Genomic DNA, 17,841 nt, shown 5'->3' with positions numbered 1-17,841 from the left:
TCGTTTCTTCTAACCTTGCCCACCTGCAGACTAGCCACATAGCAGCCCAAGGAAACGTGTTTTTGATGTGGTTTTTTTTTTGGCAGAATTTTATGTTTTTATTAAAACACACACAATTTGCACATAAGCTGTCTATTCATTTCCTTCATTGCGCAGCCTGGCATTGGGACTGGTGACTCTGAGGGCCAGATGGGCTGCTGTTTCCACAGTGGCTTTGCGGTGGTTTGTGGAGACGATGTGAGCAGTCTCAGCACAGTGAGGTTTGTTGCACATCAGCAGCACTTCAAGTTCTTTGATGTTGTGGACCAGGAACTTCTGAAAGCCACTGGGCAGCATGTGCTTTGTTTTCTTGTTACTCCCATCACCAGTGTTGGGCATCAAAATCTGCCCTAGAATCTTCTGCACATCCTGTTGTCAGTGCTTCTGGGTTTCTGCCAGTTACGCTTAATTTTCACATGTCGGTCTGACTGGTGCCAGATGAACTTTTTGGTCCTCTTTTTGATGCTTCACGAGTGGTCTGAGGGCAGCCATGATACGGAGTAGGTGATGGCTGCCACCTCCATAGGCAACACTGGGGAAGAGCCCACGGAAACATTGTAAATAGCTAATATAATATGTTCAAATCCTTCAGCGGGTATCAGGGTGTCTCATCTCAGAGTAAAAGCCAAATTCTTTACAACTTGGCCTGCCTGGTCCTATGTTTCCTGTTTGGAGTCTTGTTATCTTTCTGACTTCATGCCTCCTCCTTTTCCTTTCGTTTATTCCACTTCACTCACTGCTCTCCCTATTGTTCTCTGAATGTACCAGGCACACTTCCGCCAGAGGGCCTTGCTTTTGCTGTTCCCTATGCCTGGAATGCTATTTCTTGATATCCACATGGCTTGCTTCTTACCCCATTTATGGCTTTTTCAGGTGTTACCTTCTCATTGAGATCTTACTTGACCCACTTTGCAGCATCAAAATTGCAGCATCCTCACCCACACTCCCCGTCCCCTTTACCTGCTTTATTTTTCTCCAGAGCATTTATTACCCTCTACTATACCATTTAATTTTCTTCATTGTCTACCTCTCCCTATTAGATACCGTTTCCCTGAAAATAAGACCTAGAGAGACAATCAGCTCTAAAGCGTCTTTTGGAGCAAAAATGAAAATAAGATCCAGTATTGTATTGTATTGTATTGTATTGTATTGTATTGTATTGTATTGTATTGTATTGTATTGTATTGTATACCCGGTCTTATATTTTAGTAAAATAAGACCGGGTCTTATATTAATTTTTGCTCCAAAAGACACATTAGAGCTGATTGTCCGACTAGGTCTTGTTTTCAGGGAAACACGGTAGTAAATATTATGAAGGACTAGGCTAAAATGCTGGTAAATTACTAAGTAATTTAAAATTGGCTCCTAGGTTATGTATTTTCCAAGCAGAGGACTTAGTTTTGTTTTGTTTTTTCTATTTCTTGAATAATGACAGTTGGTGCCTATTAGCCTTCACCCATCATTGTTGATCGCCAGTGGTCTGTGAGTAGGTATCATCACACCTCGGAAGTGCTGAGACTCTGCAGTTTCTTTCTATTGGCCTTTGGTTCCAAAACTAAGTATTCTCAAGAGAGCTTGTGAGGTGTATTATAGAGGGTTCTTTGTCTTCTGATTGAATAATGTGATAATATTTTGTTATACATTCATTTTAAAGATTAATATATGTAATGTAATCTTCACTTAAGAATCCAGCTCCATTTAACAATCAAAAGTGGTCATGCATTAATCCAAATCAACCTACCATTTGCAGTTAATACCAGGTTATCAAATGTTTGGTTCATTGAAATGATGTTCATTTTCATCCTTATTCAAAGGCAGTTTTGTTATCCATTTTACAGATGAGAAAGCTGAGGCTCAGAGAGGTTAAATGACCTTTCTACAATCAGTTGGTACGTGAAAAAGCCAGATTTCAAACCTAGATGGATCTAATTCCAAAGCTTGTTTCCTCTCCAATATACAACTTTAAATGTAGTCAAAAGAATATACATGTTAGCAAGATCTACTTTTAAAACATAGATAGCAATCTAAAATTTTAAGGAAGCATTATATTAGCAAGTTGTTTTTTCAATGAAAACAAACATTACTTTTATTTTCCCTAATTTTCATCTTCAAATAAGTAATATATACATCTCTCTTGTAAAGTCGTAGGCTCTCCTAAATTATTCAAGTTGATATTCTTCTGTTATCATCATAGTCTGTTATCACACATATAATCTTTGTATCTCCTGTACAATTAAGCATGAGAGATATATTAATTCTGGCTTCTTCCATTTGTCCATCTGAAGACAAAATGGTACTGTACTGCCTTTTGTAAAATATGAAAATGGTAAAGGCAAATTGTGTGAAATAAAGAACCTATTAAATTAGAATAATTTGAATTACAAGGAAATTATATTTTACTTCAGAAGTAATTATTACTTTTAAAAGGTAGTAAACATTTAAATAGTTCCAGGAAACATTTTGACAAAAACATTTGGGATAAATTATTAAAGGAAAATAGACACGTTTTGGAGCTTAGAGGATTTTTCTGCTCTTCTAAAAAACACACTTTAAAGCCATTGCCAGTACATGCCATTTCCAATATGGCATTTACTGTTGTTGTGACATAGCAATTATATCTGCTTTGAGAAAGCCATATAATTTCCCGATATTGCTTTTCTTCTGGAGATAGCATCCCGTGCTGTTGGAGGAAACTTTTCTCAGCAGCATGTTTCTGCCCTTGCAGACAGAGGCTGGCGTGAAGGGAGCAGCTGGTTGAGTGTGCGGGACTAGAGATGAAGCAGATGCCTATTTCGGGGCTCTGATCCCGCCCTGCTGGTTCTCACCTGCTCGCTCCTGTCCCACACAACGGGTACATGGCTTTTGTTTTCACACTTCACCTCCAGCCCTGTGGAGAATTCCAGCAGTGAGCTTGGCTGCCTGATACTTTTTCCCATAAGTCACTCAAAGCTGAAAGAAAGCAAATTGTACCTTTCAGCCTCTACCAAAAATCCCCTATGTTGTCTTTCTCACAAACTCTCAGTCAGCCTCAAAGCCTTACAGGCTTCCTCAGAGTAACCTTTCACACCAAGGAGAAGAAATTGTAAACAGACGGGGGCAGGGGGGCAAGTTGGATTACAATTTATATTCCAATTTCACGTGTGATATATGAATAATCCAATATTTCTTAGTTGATTGGGGTTTAAAAACTTCAGCCATAGATCAAGATTGTCAGAAGGGACAATGAATGGGATAGAAATACTGAATGACTTTCCTCCTCTCCATGATTCTCCCCTATTTTGTACAGTTGTGTACTGGAAAGCCACAGAGAGTGGAAGGAAAAGAGTATTTTACCTCCCTTGTGCAAGGAGTGAGATACCGGCCTCCAGCCCCAGCCCAGTGCAGCTTAACAAGTCTGCCAAGCAGGGCATGGCCAGCAGCCCGGGCACCGGGCTCTAAGACCCTTCCTCCCAGCTGGGCATTGCTTCAAAATAGCCCAATGCCTCCTTCACCATTCAAGTACTTCGGGGATTTTTCTGGCTGTCCATTACTCTCCTGAAGTTAACAATGACTGCCATATTTTGTTCTACAACATCTTTCTAAAGCCTTCCTTTACCAGTGCTGCTTTATTTATTTCTTTATTTTTTTAATCACTTGCGTTTGGCTGAATGTCACTTTTCGTTACCTGCTAACTCCATCCTATGCGGAACAAGAGAGGATGTGGGCATGAGACTATAAATATCCAAACTCTCTTTCCATTCGCATGTCTTCACACAGTTAAGTGGCTTCTCTGTATTTTTTTTCATTTTTTTAAATTAGTTTCAGGTGTACAAAACAATATAATAGTTAGACATTTACACCCCTCACAAAGTGATAAACCCCCTCCCCCAATCTATTACCCTCTGACATCATATATAGCTGTTACAATTTCATTGACTCTATTCCCTGTGCTGTACTCCACATCTTGTGACCATATATATATGTGTGTGTGTGTATATATATATATATATATGTATATATTTTTTTTAATTATAGTTGGCATTCATTACTATTCAGCTTCAGCTTCAGGTGTACAGTGCAGTGGTTAGGCATTTACACTGTCCATGAAATGGTCTCACTCCAGTCAGAATGGCTATCATCAATAAATCAACAAACAACAAGTGGCTTCTCTCTTGTAGTCAGAATTCTGCTTAGACTCTGATTCATGACAGTGTGCTTTTATTCTTAACTACAGTTCTCACATGACCAGGAGCCCTTCTTGGCATTACTTAGAGCCTTCCAAGAACATATTTATATGGATTACTTTAAAGTAGCTTGTCCAGGAGTTGGCTGTCTAGATAAGCAAAAGGGGGCAGGGGTCCAATCTTGTAATTTTCCCTGCAGTCTAAAAATCTCTAGATGGAAAGAATATTTTATAGCCCTGGAGGTGTTATTTGGAAAAGAGGTTTCAAAGGAGGTAGCAAAAGCAGTAAGTTTGTAAATCAATTCAATGGCACTTCATCATTCCTACCATCTAGCAACCCTCAGTTTTTTCTCTATATCTCTGAGACTGTTTCTCGTTAGTTTGTTAATTTATTCTATTCTTTAGATTCTACATATAAGTAAGATCATGTGGTATTTGTCTTTCTCCGTCTGACTTATTTCACTTAGCATAATGTTCTCTGGGTTCATCCATATCATTGCAAATGGTAAGATTTCATTCTTCTTTATGGCCAAGTAATACTGGATTAAGAAATTGTGGGGGCGACCGGCTGGCTCAGGTGGTTAGAGCATGTGCTCTTAACAACAGGGTGCCAGTTTGATTCCCACATGGGCCAGTGAGCTGCGCCCTCCACAAATAGATTAAAGACAACAAGTTGCAACAGGGTCTCCAGAGGGGCAGCCGGATGGCTCAGTTTGTTAGAGTGTGAGCTCTCAACAACAAGGTTGACGGTTCAATTCCGACATGGGATGGTGGGCTGCGCCCCCTGCAACTAAAGATTGAAAACAGCGACTGGACTAGGAGCTGAGCTGTGCCCTCCACAACTAGATTAAAAGACAACTACTTGGAGCTGATGGGCCTTGAAGTAACACACTGTCCCCCAGTATTCTCCAATTAAAAAAAAGAAATTGTGGTACATTTATACAATGACTTAGTTATTTTTAATACATTTAACTTACTAATGTCAAAATGCCCATGTTTAAGAGTGAATTTCTGAGCCTATTCTCTATTTAATAATAATATATTTTTTTAAAGTATCTACCAAATTACTTTGGATACATAAGGACTCGGATTTACTCATGCAAAAAAGAATTAAGTAAAAGAAATTCTGGAAATTCTTCTAGTCACCTGAATGCCACTAGAAAAAAATCTTAAGCCACAATTTACAAACATTTGACATTCCTCTAAGTAAAATGTAAATAACTAAATATAGTATATGTGTACATGTAAGATGAAAGCATCATGTACATAATTGAGTGCACAATTTTTGTCCCTAGACTTTTTGCATGAGCATTTACCAATTAAACGCCCCACATCCTAATATCCAAAATATATAAGGAACTCATACAACTCAACAACAAAAAAACAAACAATCCAATTAAAAAATGGGCAGAGGACCTGAAGAGACATTTCTCCAAAGAAGACATACAAATGGCCAATAGACATAAGAAAAAATGCTCCACATCACTAATCATCAGAGAAACGCAAATAAAAACCACAATGAGATATCATCTCAAACCAGAATGGCTATCATCCACAAGACAAATAGTAACAAGTGTTGGAGAGGCTGTGGAGAAAAAGGAACCCTTATACACTGTTGGTGGGAATGCAGACTGGTGCAGCTGCTATGGAAAGCAGAGTGGAGATTCCTCAAAAAATTAAGAACAGAATTACCATATTACCCAGCAATCCCTCTTCTGGGTATCTACCCAAAAAATCTGAAAACATTTATCCATAAGACATATGTGCTCCAATGTTCATTGCAGCTTTATTTACGGTGGCCAAGACGTGGAAACAACCAAAATGTCCTTCGATAGATGAATGGATGAAGAAGTTGTGGTACATATAAACAATGGAATACTAGTCTGCCATAAGAAAAGATGAAATAGTACCATTTGCAACTACATGGATAGATCTTGAGATTATAATGCTAAGCGAAATAAGTCAGACAGAAAAAGTAGAGAACCATATGATTTCACTGATATGTGGTATATAAAACTGAAAAGAACAAAAAACAAGACAAATGAAGAAACAAAAACTCATAGACACAGACAATAGTTTAGTGTTTACCAGAGGTTAAGGGGGCAGGAGGGTGTAGATGAGAGTAAAGGGGATCAAATATATGGTGATGGAAAGAGAAATGACTCTGGATGGTGAATACACAATGTGATATGTAGATGATGTATTACAGATGTATTACACCTGAAATCTGTGTAACTTTACTAACAATTGTGACGCCAATAAACTTAATTTAAAAAAAAGTCCCACATAAACACCATTTTAGGGATGTTTTATATTCTCTTATAGGGATCTATCTAATTTGCTTAGCTATTTTTTTATTCTTTGATGTTTAGATTTCAAAGTTTTCACCATTATAAAGATAAGATAAGCACCTTTGTTTATCCATGTCCACACTTTCAATCATTTTTTTCAGAATTGTTTCCAAGAAGGGAAATTTGTGAGTTTTTTTTTAGATTCTTGATACATATTGCAAATTTACTTTCCAAAATAAGCTTGTAATAGTTTATACTCCCACTAGTTGCATACAAAGGGTTCTGACCTCACTATGATCTTGCCAGCATTGGACACTACCATTTTTAAAAAATATTTCGTAGTTGAGACATATACTCAAAGATGAAAGAGATCTTAGATGCCCTTTAATGTTACCTGTTATTCAATAGATAATTTGTCTTCTTGATCCTATAACATGGATAAGATAGGATTCTATCTTATCCAACATTATAATATCAACCTAATATACAATAATATAATATTTGTTGAGTTAAAGAATAAATAAATGAATAAATATATGATTGAATAGACGTCCTTAGTAGATAGTTGTCCAATCGCCAGATTGTTATCGAACCAAAGTTTGTGTACCCAATGCTTCAAAAGGTCAAAACCGAGAACATAAGAGTTTGGAGTAAGACAAGTTTATTGATCATCTCAGAGACATAGAGAAAAAACTGAGGGTTGCTAGATGGGAGGCGGGGTGGGGATAAGGGGGAAGGTGAGGGGATTAGAAAGCACAATCGGTAACCATAAGATTGCCATGGGGATACGAAAGTCAATTTGGGGAATGTAATCAATAATGTTGTAAAGATTTTGTAGGGTATCGGATGGACACTTGTCTCATTAGGGAGACCACTTTAGGGATGATGTAGATGCCTAATCACTGCACTGTGCACGTGAAGCTGAAACTAGTAATAATGAATGTCAACTAATTATATATATATGAAATGGAGTACAGCATTAGGAATAGAGACAATGAAATGTAACAGCTGTATGCGATGTCACAAGCGTAGTAGATGGGGGAGAGGGGTTATCACTGTGAGGGATATAAATGATAAATGTCTAACTATTACATTGTTTTGTACACCTGAAACTAATAAAATAAAAGGTGCCAACCGAGAAGATGGGTGACCTAATTTTCTCAAATCCATCTTACTCACTAGACTAGGTTAAGGGTTTTTAAAGGATTACAGGGAGCAGGTATGCAGAAGTGCTTGTGGGGCAAGTTTTAATGAATGGGAGGGCCTTGGAACTTGGCCACTTATGGTAAAGGGGCGTCAACACCAGATCTTCCTGGACAATGGACCCTTGGCTTCTGAAAGGGTTCTGGTGTTCAGGTCCCAGTTATGTCCTGGTCCTTTGGTTCGGTGGGCAGAGGGCAAGACTTTGGTTCCAGGTGCAGCTGGAGGTCAAAGTTCTCTCCTCTGCACATGCTTTGGTTGCATGACCCGAGGTCCCAGTCTGCTGAAAAACAACTCAGCACCTCACGAAACAGGAAAGCACCATTTTGAGCTGGCTCTATGGTTACAAGATCATTATTTAAAATTTAGTTGTGTACTCTCTGGATTTAATTTAAAATGCTTTTGATGAAACAAATATATGCTCAGCTTTAGAATTAATTTCTAAATCTTGACTATTAACTGTAATCAGTATATCATTATATCAGAAGAGCCTTTTAAAAAATATTATTGTACATAACATCAAAAATTGCCCAAGAATATGTATGTCTCTCAGCCCATAAAATATGTTGGGAAAATGTGTCATTTCTGCAATTTCCATTTAGAACATGGTCATTTTCCAACTGAATGAATTCTAGCTTGGAATCTGTAAACACTCAACTGAAATTAGATTGGCATCTCAATTTCTTGACCAAAGCATGTGACAAAAATATGGAATTTAGTTTTAGCCTCTTTTTTCCTACCATTTTTAATACTGTCTTATAATAATTCAAAATATGTATGCAAATCTCTTTTAAAATCCATCCACTCCAGAAAAGCTATGGGAGTTTGTCTTTGAACAGTTCCTAGGTTAGTTTACTTAGCCAAGCAAATGCCCTTGGGTTTGCTTTTAGTCTTTCCTACCTTGCTTGATAGTAACCTCAACTCTGCAATTTGTTATTGTGAAATCTTCCCAAATAAAAATATCCTTTTCAGTTAAAATTCTCTATTACAATAGTTCTTTTATGCCAATTGAGGTAATGCTGTCTTAAGAACCAAGAGAAGGAAGCCAAAAGGTCTGGTTTAGCAATAATCCTTCCAATAATGCTTTATTCTTGAGATGCATTTCCATAAGGACAGGTTTGTTTTAAGGACAGTATATAATAGAGAAACCTAAAAGTCATTGCAAAAGCAGTTAATACATGATTTTAATGTTTGTTAAGTTTATCTGACTCCTCAATTTTAATGATATTAATAGGTACATTCTTCTGAAATATAAAGTTAATCACTCTTCCTTTTCATGTGGTCCTTATGTAACATGAATAACAAGGTCACTGTTTACTCTGTGCTTATTATTGTGTCAGGCAGTGAGCTAAGTAACCCATACTTGTTACCTCATGTGGTCTTCTCAATAATGCTGTGCTTTAAAGTATTATTAGTCTCATTTTATAGATGAGGAAACTGAGGCTATAGAGAGACCTTCAAGCACTGGCCAAGATCATGCAACTGAAGAGAAAGAGCTCTGTGATTCAAACCAGGTCAAAACCTGTGCTCATGGTGCTGCGATATAACACAAAGCAGATCAGATCACTGACGTAAAACAGGAATGCCAAAATATTTTATCTAGCATGCGAAACTTGACAAGTAGCCCACCCAGGTGATATCCTGAGGCAGGTGAGTAATTTGAGCTCTATCAGAAAGTGCGTTTTAGTCACCTAGTAGTGCCTGCTGTAAATGCAGGAAAGGGAGGCGAGGGCTGCGTGCTGGGGATCTGCCGTGCCAGGCCGGAAAGGAACAATACTGGAGCAAGTGGCACTGCCCTAGTGTTGAGGCTCTGTGCCCCGTCTACAGTCTCTTTTTGTTTTGTTCAATATGAGAAGAGATTTGTGTGTGTTCATTTGTTTGTTTTTAGGTTTTGTTTTTAGAATCTCTGTAGGTCCGAAATATTTTGATGGACTGAATTTTCAGCTGTTCGTTAGGGCTGCTTCCTAGGTCCCTGTCTAGGGTTATTGTACAGTAAGTAGATAATCTGTAAGGCTAGGAAACTGGATCCCACTGGATAATCTTAATGTTGCATTAGCCACTTCTTTTCTAGGCCCATGTAATAAAATGCAGCTAGTAAGAGAGGCTGCAATCATCAAACAGATCCAAAGTGTTGGTTTCATCCTGGAGAGAGTGCCATGTAAGAAAAGGATCATGGTTTGGAAATTGGAAGCCTGGGATTGACTTTCAGCCCTGCCACTTGCTACATGCATGACCTAATTGCTTAACTTCTGACCCTCTGTTTTCTCACCTTTGGAAATTGATAAATCATGGAAATAGCCATTTCACTAGGTGGCTGTGATGCTCAAGTGAGAGAATGTAGGTACAAATATATTGTAAACTATCAAGAGCTATGTGTTTTAGTTACTAGAGATTTGTGTAATAGCTAATGATTAATCTTTTAAAAATGTTTCTCAGTTTCCTATGGGAAAAAACAGCAGCAAGAGTCATGCTTCAGTGTTGAACACATTCACCACAGCCTCAGACTTCTGGCGCTGCATAAAAACTCAAGAGGACACCACTGGTTTATGTCACTTGAGACTCCAGATCCTGAACAATAATTAGGGAACATGACAATAATTTAATTTAGAGTCTACTGCCACACAGTTCAGGCTCCATCCTTCTCTTATCATACTCACTTAATGCAAATCAAGAGGCAGGGCCAGTGGGTTGAGGCAGGCTCTGAGGGTACCTACTCTACAGCAACTGGGGAAAGAGAGCCTATTATGTCTGCAGTGGTTGCAAAACCAAGCTAAGTAGTGAAAACTTCAGGGCACTCAATGCCAGAAATAAACCTGTCTTACTTATTATTATTATTATTATTATTATTATTATTATTACCGACTTGATCAGTGCTCCATGTAGCTATTTCTATGGATCTTCTTTTTGATTTTTTTTTCTTCTTGATTTTCAAAAAGAACCATTGGCATTTTGGCGCTGTGCTTACTAGAAAGGTTGTACAATGTCAGCCACGGTAAAAGGGATATGGATAAAATGATAAATAAGCAGGAGTCCCACTTTCATTAAGTGACACCATTACATAGCACTGCTCTGTAGTAAAGGTGAAATAAGTCATTATATCGCTCTATACTTGAGTGTTCAAAGTAATGTGACAATCAAAAGAGCATCCTGTCCCCATCTTTTATGGGCTGTGTTTCTCCTCTCAGACTTTATGTTGTCATTCTGTTTCTCTCTTGACCTTCTTCTCTTTTCCTCATACTCTGTAGGAGCTCAAAAATAATATATCAGCCTCCCTGAGAATGGGGTCCTCTCTATACTTGGGTGTCCAATGGCCAGTTTAACACAACCTGTCCAAGACTGAATTTACGATTTCTGCTCTTCTCCAATCCTGCTTCTGTCCTACATTCCTTATCTCACTAAATGTCAACACTATTTCCCAAGGAGCCCATATCAAAAACCTCAGTCACGCTTGACTCCCCTCCCTCACAGACCTTCATGTCCAAGGTGAAGGTTGGCCTCTCTCCTTTATTCTTGCTGCTACAGGTTTCATTTAGCCTTCCACCTGCCACCCCCCATTCTTTCTTGCTGGCATTCCTACAATAACTCACTGCATACCTTTTTTCCAACCCAGGCCCTTCCAGACAATATCCACAGTTTCATGGGTGATAAGTATTATAGTATCATGTCTCTCAAATGCTTAAAATCCTTCATTGCTTCCCCATTACCTCTTGAATAACGCGAAGATTCCTGAGCATGAATGTAGGGGTATTCTACCATGTTTCTTTCTGACTCTACTGCAATATTAATGGTTCCTTAAATGGGGAATACAGTTTCATACGTCTGTGCTTCTGTGAAAGATGTTACTTTGCATACTTTTTACCCTTGGAGCACCCTCAATCATACTCTAAGACTCAACCTGATTGTCACACTCGCTTGAAACCTTACTCCTTTGCGTTTCTATAGCAACTTGTAAATACCTCCTTGATAGCACTTGTCACGTTGTTTTATGATGCTGTTTTTCTAAAACTCATGAGACAATTTTATTCAATACAACCAAGGAAAGAATCCGAGAATTTCAACACAGGTCACTAGAAATTACCCAAACTGCGACACAGAAGGACAAAAAAAAGTTTAAAAACTAAAAAAAGATGAACTAAGAATACCACACAATCTAACATACGTGTTATTTGAATCCCAGAATGGGGAGGAAACAGAAAGGGCAGAAGAATTTAAATTTAATTTAAATTGAAGAAATAATTTTCCAAAATTAATAATGCACACCAAACCACGGACACAAGAATCTCAGAGACCACCAAGAGGGATAAATACAAAAAGAAACAAAGCATCTAAGCATATAATAATCAAACTGATGCAAATAAAAGAGACAAAGAGAAAATCTTGAAGTCAACCAGAAGAGAAAAAAAGACACATTGTATACAGAGGACCCGAGATAAGAATTACAGCACACTTCTTGTCAGAAAACTTACAAGCTGAAAGAGACTATAAAATAACATCTTTAAAATGTTAAAATGAAGAAAGAGTCAACAAAGTATTCTGTACACAGTGAAAATATTTTCCAAAAATGAATAAATCAAGACTTCCTCAGACAAAAACTGAGAGAATTTATTGCCAGCAGACTTACAATTCAAGAAATGTTAAGGAAAACTCATTTTATCCCATTTTTAATTACTCAAAAAGAAAACTGTTTAAAGAAGTAAAATAAGAAAATGTAAATTTTAAAAAAAGAAAAAACGTATGAGCACAAAATATGAGAGGTAGGATTTGGGAATATGCTGTCACAAGGTCTTTACACTACATGTGAAGCAATGTAATTGTGTTTAAAGGTGGATTTTAATTAATTAAAGATGTATATTAAAGCAAGTTTGGGCTGATGAAGAATCTTGGGAGAAGTCATCACATGAACAGAAGAGAGGGTGTATGAAGAAATATGCAAAAGGGAGGAAGCTCTCCAAGGAAATAATTGAGTTGTTAAGGCAACAAGGACTAGGGTTGATGCAACTGAAGTGTCAGAAGTACTTACAATCTCTAGGCAGAGGCACGTTTTAGATTTCTTAGGACAACAAACTGTCATTGATTGGAACAGAGAAGAGGTACAATAAACAGTGTTTGAGGTGGGTTGTTATCTCAGCTGCTCTGTATGAGGTGGACGTGCTTTCACAGTCTTGGGAGGAAAACCACACCACAGCAGGCACAAGAGAACAGAACTATGTTCCTGCTCTGTAAAAACCATGTTTCTTAATTTTGTTCCCCAGTCCCACTCACCTACATGGCATTGTTCCACAGTCTTGTGGTCTGCACATGACATGTGCCTTTGACCTTGGCCCAGGATGATCCAGTAGAAGGACCAGTGATTACATAGAAAGGAGCAGTGTATGGCAGAGATCCCTAGCTTTGGGCAAGCCTTGGCAGAAAGCTTCAGAGGGCTGTCTCCCTAATAGATAAGGGACCCCTTGCAAAGGATGCAGCTGGCATCCTCAGCACCCCCTCTAGAGATTTGCCCACTGTGCTTTGCAGAGCACGTTAATCATCATCATCACAGACCCCTGACTACGTTTATTTCCTTTCTCTGCTGACAGCAAGTGACAGCAGAGTTATTTGTCTTTTGTATTTAGGAGCCCTAAAGATTAACATCAGAGATGCTCAAAGGCTGGTGCTCTGAATAGACTTAAAGGACCACTGACTGTTACATTTAGGTCCTTTGTTCCTAGTGATCGAAATATCTTCATGGTGGCGGTGAGCAGCCCTGACTGAAAATGAACTAAGTTTGAGGATGGAGGTGCATGGTCTAAGTCATGGATTCATGAGTTAATTAGTGGCTTTCTTAACTCTGTAACTAGAGTACTTGGGCTAAAACAGGGCATATCTGTCTTTAAAGTAGAGGCAACATGACCATGTTGAAATCTGAAAACAAAATAAATGTAGGGGACAGAAAGAAGAGAGAGTAGACTTTATTAGTACTGTGTGATGCCCATGCATTTATTACATGGCATTTCTCAGATTGTAACTTGTATATCTAATGAACCTTAGAACCATAAATACTTGATCTTCGTTAGTGCTTAAAATGTGCATTTATATGCACATAAGTGTGCATAAATATGCCTGGTCTAGCAGAAAAACAAAGGCCTTGAAAGCCAGTAGAGCCTAAAACAGATATTATATCACATCCTTACTAAAATACGACAGGTGGATATTACTGACTGTGTTTTAAACATAAGGAAACTGAGACCCAGAAAAGTTAAATAAATCACCCAAGTCACAGAGATTTAAATTTTGGTTTACCCAAGCTACCACATTGTGCTTGTGCTGAAACAATGCAAAACAAAAACAAAAACAAAAGGAGACGGAGAAGAGAAAACAAGGGGAGAACAGAAGAAAGAAAAGAAAAGGAAAGGAAAGGAAACAAAATAAAAGAAAAAGGAAGAAAAGAAATAGGAACCTTTTTTTTACTGGTCTATATGACTCTTAAGGAAACTGGAAATAACCCATACCCAACAACCATGATGAAAATTCAAAGAATAGAACAACATCTACTAAAACCAGAACGCCCCTTCTATGCAGCATTGCTTCTAGGATAATGTGATGATGACACCATTACCACCGGTGAATAGCAGGATACAGGTTATTTAGTAGCTGTGGAGTGAGAAGTAGAGTGGAAATGAATTGCCTGGGTGCAAGCCCTGCCTCTGCCTTTACTGGGTATAGAAGAGTAAGATTAAATGCTTGAACTCTCTATTCCTCACTTCTTTTGTAAAATGGGAGGAAATAGCACCTACTTCATAGAAATGTTGGTGAACTGAGTGAGTGGATAAATGCTGAACACTGAGAACAGTACCTGATCCATGCGTGACAGTGGAGAAGGACACGAGACGTGATAACTTGATGGCATACAAGTAACTGATCTAACAGGGAAGAGGGAACTCACAGTTTAAAATGTCTACAAGGAGGTTATGAAGAAGGAAAGCAAACAAAGCCTTGGAGAGGGTCAGGATTTGGACGCAATGAGTTACAGCAGAACATAAAGATAAAGCTCAGCACCAAATACAGAAATTTATAGAAAATTAGCGTCCAGAAGAGTAGGCTCCACCCCACTGATACCCACATAGAGAACACTGTTATCCCTCCCCCACCCCCTAGGAAGAATTTTGAAGGCTCTTCTCCATAGAAATTAACCAGGAAAATCTCAAGATGAAGAAATACCAAGCATATGATTAGTTTGCTAGGGCTGCCATAACCAAGTACCACAGACTGGGCAGCTTAAACAACAGAAATTCTTCTCATAATACTGGAGATTTAAAAGTCTAAAATCAAGGTGTCAGCAGGGTTGGTCACTTCTGAGCTCTCTCTCCTTGGCTTGGAGATGGCTGCCTTTTCCCTAGGTCTTCACATGTGTGCTCTGTGTGCTCATCTCCCCTTCTTATAAGGACCAGTTACACCAGATTAGGGCCCACCCGTATGAACTCATTTTCACTTCATTACCTCTTTAAAGACTCTATCTCTAAATTCCGTCATATTCTGAGGTGCTGTGAGTGAGAACTTCAACATATGAATTTGGGAGGGACACAGTTCAGCCTATAACACCTAGTACAGCAGCCAAGGTGAAATAGAGGCTACAAGTGGATTGAGAACCTGCCCCCAACGCTCTCAGACCACAGACCCCTGCCCTGCCCACTGCACAGCACTAATTCGTCGAGATCCTGTCCTGTGACTGGAAATCAGTCACAGCTCTCTGTAGGGACGGATGGACCCGACTGAAGTACCTTCTGACATTTGAAAGGTCTCTCAGTAAAAGGCCTCACTCATAAATTGCCTGGTCTAGCAAAAAAAAAAAAACTTTTGAGAAAATCTTCCAGTATTAAAAGGTGTGCAATACAAACAACAGAAAATAATGAAACTGGAAGACATGGAGATATGCAGAAAGTGAGAGAAAACGTTAATAACACTCTGATTACACCTTCAGAGTGATGGGAGAAAATGAGTATCATCATGGCAGGGTACATGAAAGAGCATTAATTATTTAATGGAAAATAGTGACCTAATATTATTGAAAGATTACAATAGGAGGTGGAAAGTGGCATAAGAGATAAATCCTAAAATTGAGAAACCAAGAACTAACAGTAAGAGTATATTATTTATAAAGCAATAACTTCCAGAAGAAACTAGTTAAATAAAAATGTGTTTTTCTTGCAAGAGAGAGTAGTGCTATTTTTCACTAAGCTTTTCAATAACATACTGTTTTCCTTTGTAACTCTGTGGATGTATTACTTTGATATAATTATTTTTAAATTTTTAAAAAGGCTAGGAATAATCAAAACCTTGCTTATGATAAGACTTGCGTTTCTGACAATGTGTATAATTTTTTATAAATCAATCAATATTAACTATCTTTGAGGTCTTTTAGTAAGCCCAGTAAATGACTTTTGACTCTATAGAGGAATATAGAGACTTGCAAGACAAATCCCACAAGGCAGCAGAAAGTAAGGGTATTAAAATGTGACAGATGGAAAATTTAAGGATTCACAATGTTTTTAGCTCCAAGGAACTTTAAAAATTATTTTCTTTTAATTGTCACTGGAAATTTCTAGAATGTCATTACAGCCAATCACAGCCTTTGCTTAGCATGAACTAACCACTGTTACTTTACCAACTGGGCAATGACAAGCAAAGAAACTCGAGGTTTTTGTTGGCTTTTAGAGCATTTCTGTGGACAAAAGTACAATTTCCATTAGGCATTCTGAAATACAAAAGAGATAGAAAAGTAACTTATGGATGTATGTTATTGCTTTCTGAAACCCCAGGGAGACTCCCAAGTTGGAAACCATTGACTGGACCCAGAATGTCTCTGTTTAAAGGTGAAGATACTTAAATGCAGACAAATCCCAAATCATACTTCAAGTTATTCACAGAATGGAGCCAGAGCAAACCTCCTGCATCTTTTTTAAAACGAGTTGCTTTCTGCTGAGTATTAACAGTGCCTGGTGTCTGACTAGTAACACTTTTAGGGAAAAACTAAGTCGCTTGAAAAGCAAATAATGATCCCCTCATTTATTTTTTGCTCGAGACTGTATTTTCCATTACTAAAGGTTTGCTTAAAGCAAGGTAAACCTTTATTTTGGGGTTAAAATTGGCTGCTAAAACGACCACCTGGATACTTTTTCTAACATTGATTTCTCAGCTGTGTATTTTGTTATCATCCTATATTTGAAACAGAACAAGTATTACTGTTTCTTGATCCATTCAGACATAATTCAAGGTTTGAACCCCACTTATTCCATTTCATGACATATTTTTTCTTCCCTGACTCTGTAAACGGAATATCACAAGTGCTGGGCATTAAATGCTTACTCGGACCAGCTTCACATATCTCTGTAGTGATGTTCATATTTTATGGTAATAGTCTAGCTGCTAGATTAGCAGATGGTTGTCATTAAAGGGAAGGCAAAGTGAAACAGCAGTCACAGATTCTTGGTCCCTGTTACATGTCACATTTAGGGAACAAGTTAGTATGTGTATTCTACCCTGAATTATCACCCCAATCGTTCTCTCTCTCTCTTTCTCTCTCTCTCTCTACTATTCTCGGCATTCAGGTATAGCCTTTTCTGCCAAATCTTTAACATCTCAGAGTAACGCAAAATCCATACAAAATATTCTGGAACTTTCTTTTTTCACATTAAGCATTCCTCAAATGTGGGAAACTGATAATTTAGAATGAAATGTGGGGAAAATACTTTTAAAATCTTGTCAGCTACATAAAACCTAATGTTTAAGAGAACTATTATGCACTACTGAAAACAAAGTGTGGAAAGGGTGATATCTATGTAAAAAAAAAGAAAAGATTGATTACAGCCTTGAACTTTCTCTACTCAGCCAAAAGGAGAATGTAAGGAGTGAAGGTTCTTTGTTGGGGTGAATAGAAAAGTTGCCGTTTCGATGGACAGGCTGAGTCACAGACCACAAGTTAAGGAAGCAAATTCAGAATACCAGGGAATTCTGGTGAAGGAAAGTAAGAGACAAAAGGAAGACTGGATGAAGAGGAGCTAGCTCATGGAATGAGAATTATCCTGTTAGGAAAATAAATAACTTAGTGATAACCAAATAGCTTTTTTAAGGATCCGTAAAGCTTACGGTATTGAACTTAGTAATTGACTTCCT

At 38.0% G+C, this 17,841-nt stretch overlaps 1 protein-coding gene and 1 pseudogene across 4 annotated transcripts in view; one reads left to right on the top strand and one right to left on the bottom strand.

Moving 5' to 3' along the window:
- AK5 (adenylate kinase 5) overlaps positions 1 to 17,841 on the top strand; it is a 200,288-nt gene that overhangs the window by 65,691 nt on the left and 116,756 nt on the right. The gene's annotated exons all lie outside the window — the stretch shown is intronic.
- Positions 133 to 531, bottom strand: LOC308501104 (large ribosomal subunit protein eL32-like; annotated as a pseudogene). Its single transcript has one exon. The product of its transcript is annotated as a large ribosomal subunit protein eL32-like (transcript).

Source organism: Rhinolophus hipposideros (assembly GCF_964194185.1).
Source record: "Rhinolophus hipposideros genome assembly, chromosome: 8".
Classification (NCBI taxonomy): Eukaryota; Metazoa; Chordata; class Mammalia; order Chiroptera; family Rhinolophidae; genus Rhinolophus; species Rhinolophus hipposideros.
Note: the sequence above shows the minus strand (reverse complement) of the source record. Positions and strands in the feature narration are given on the sequence as shown.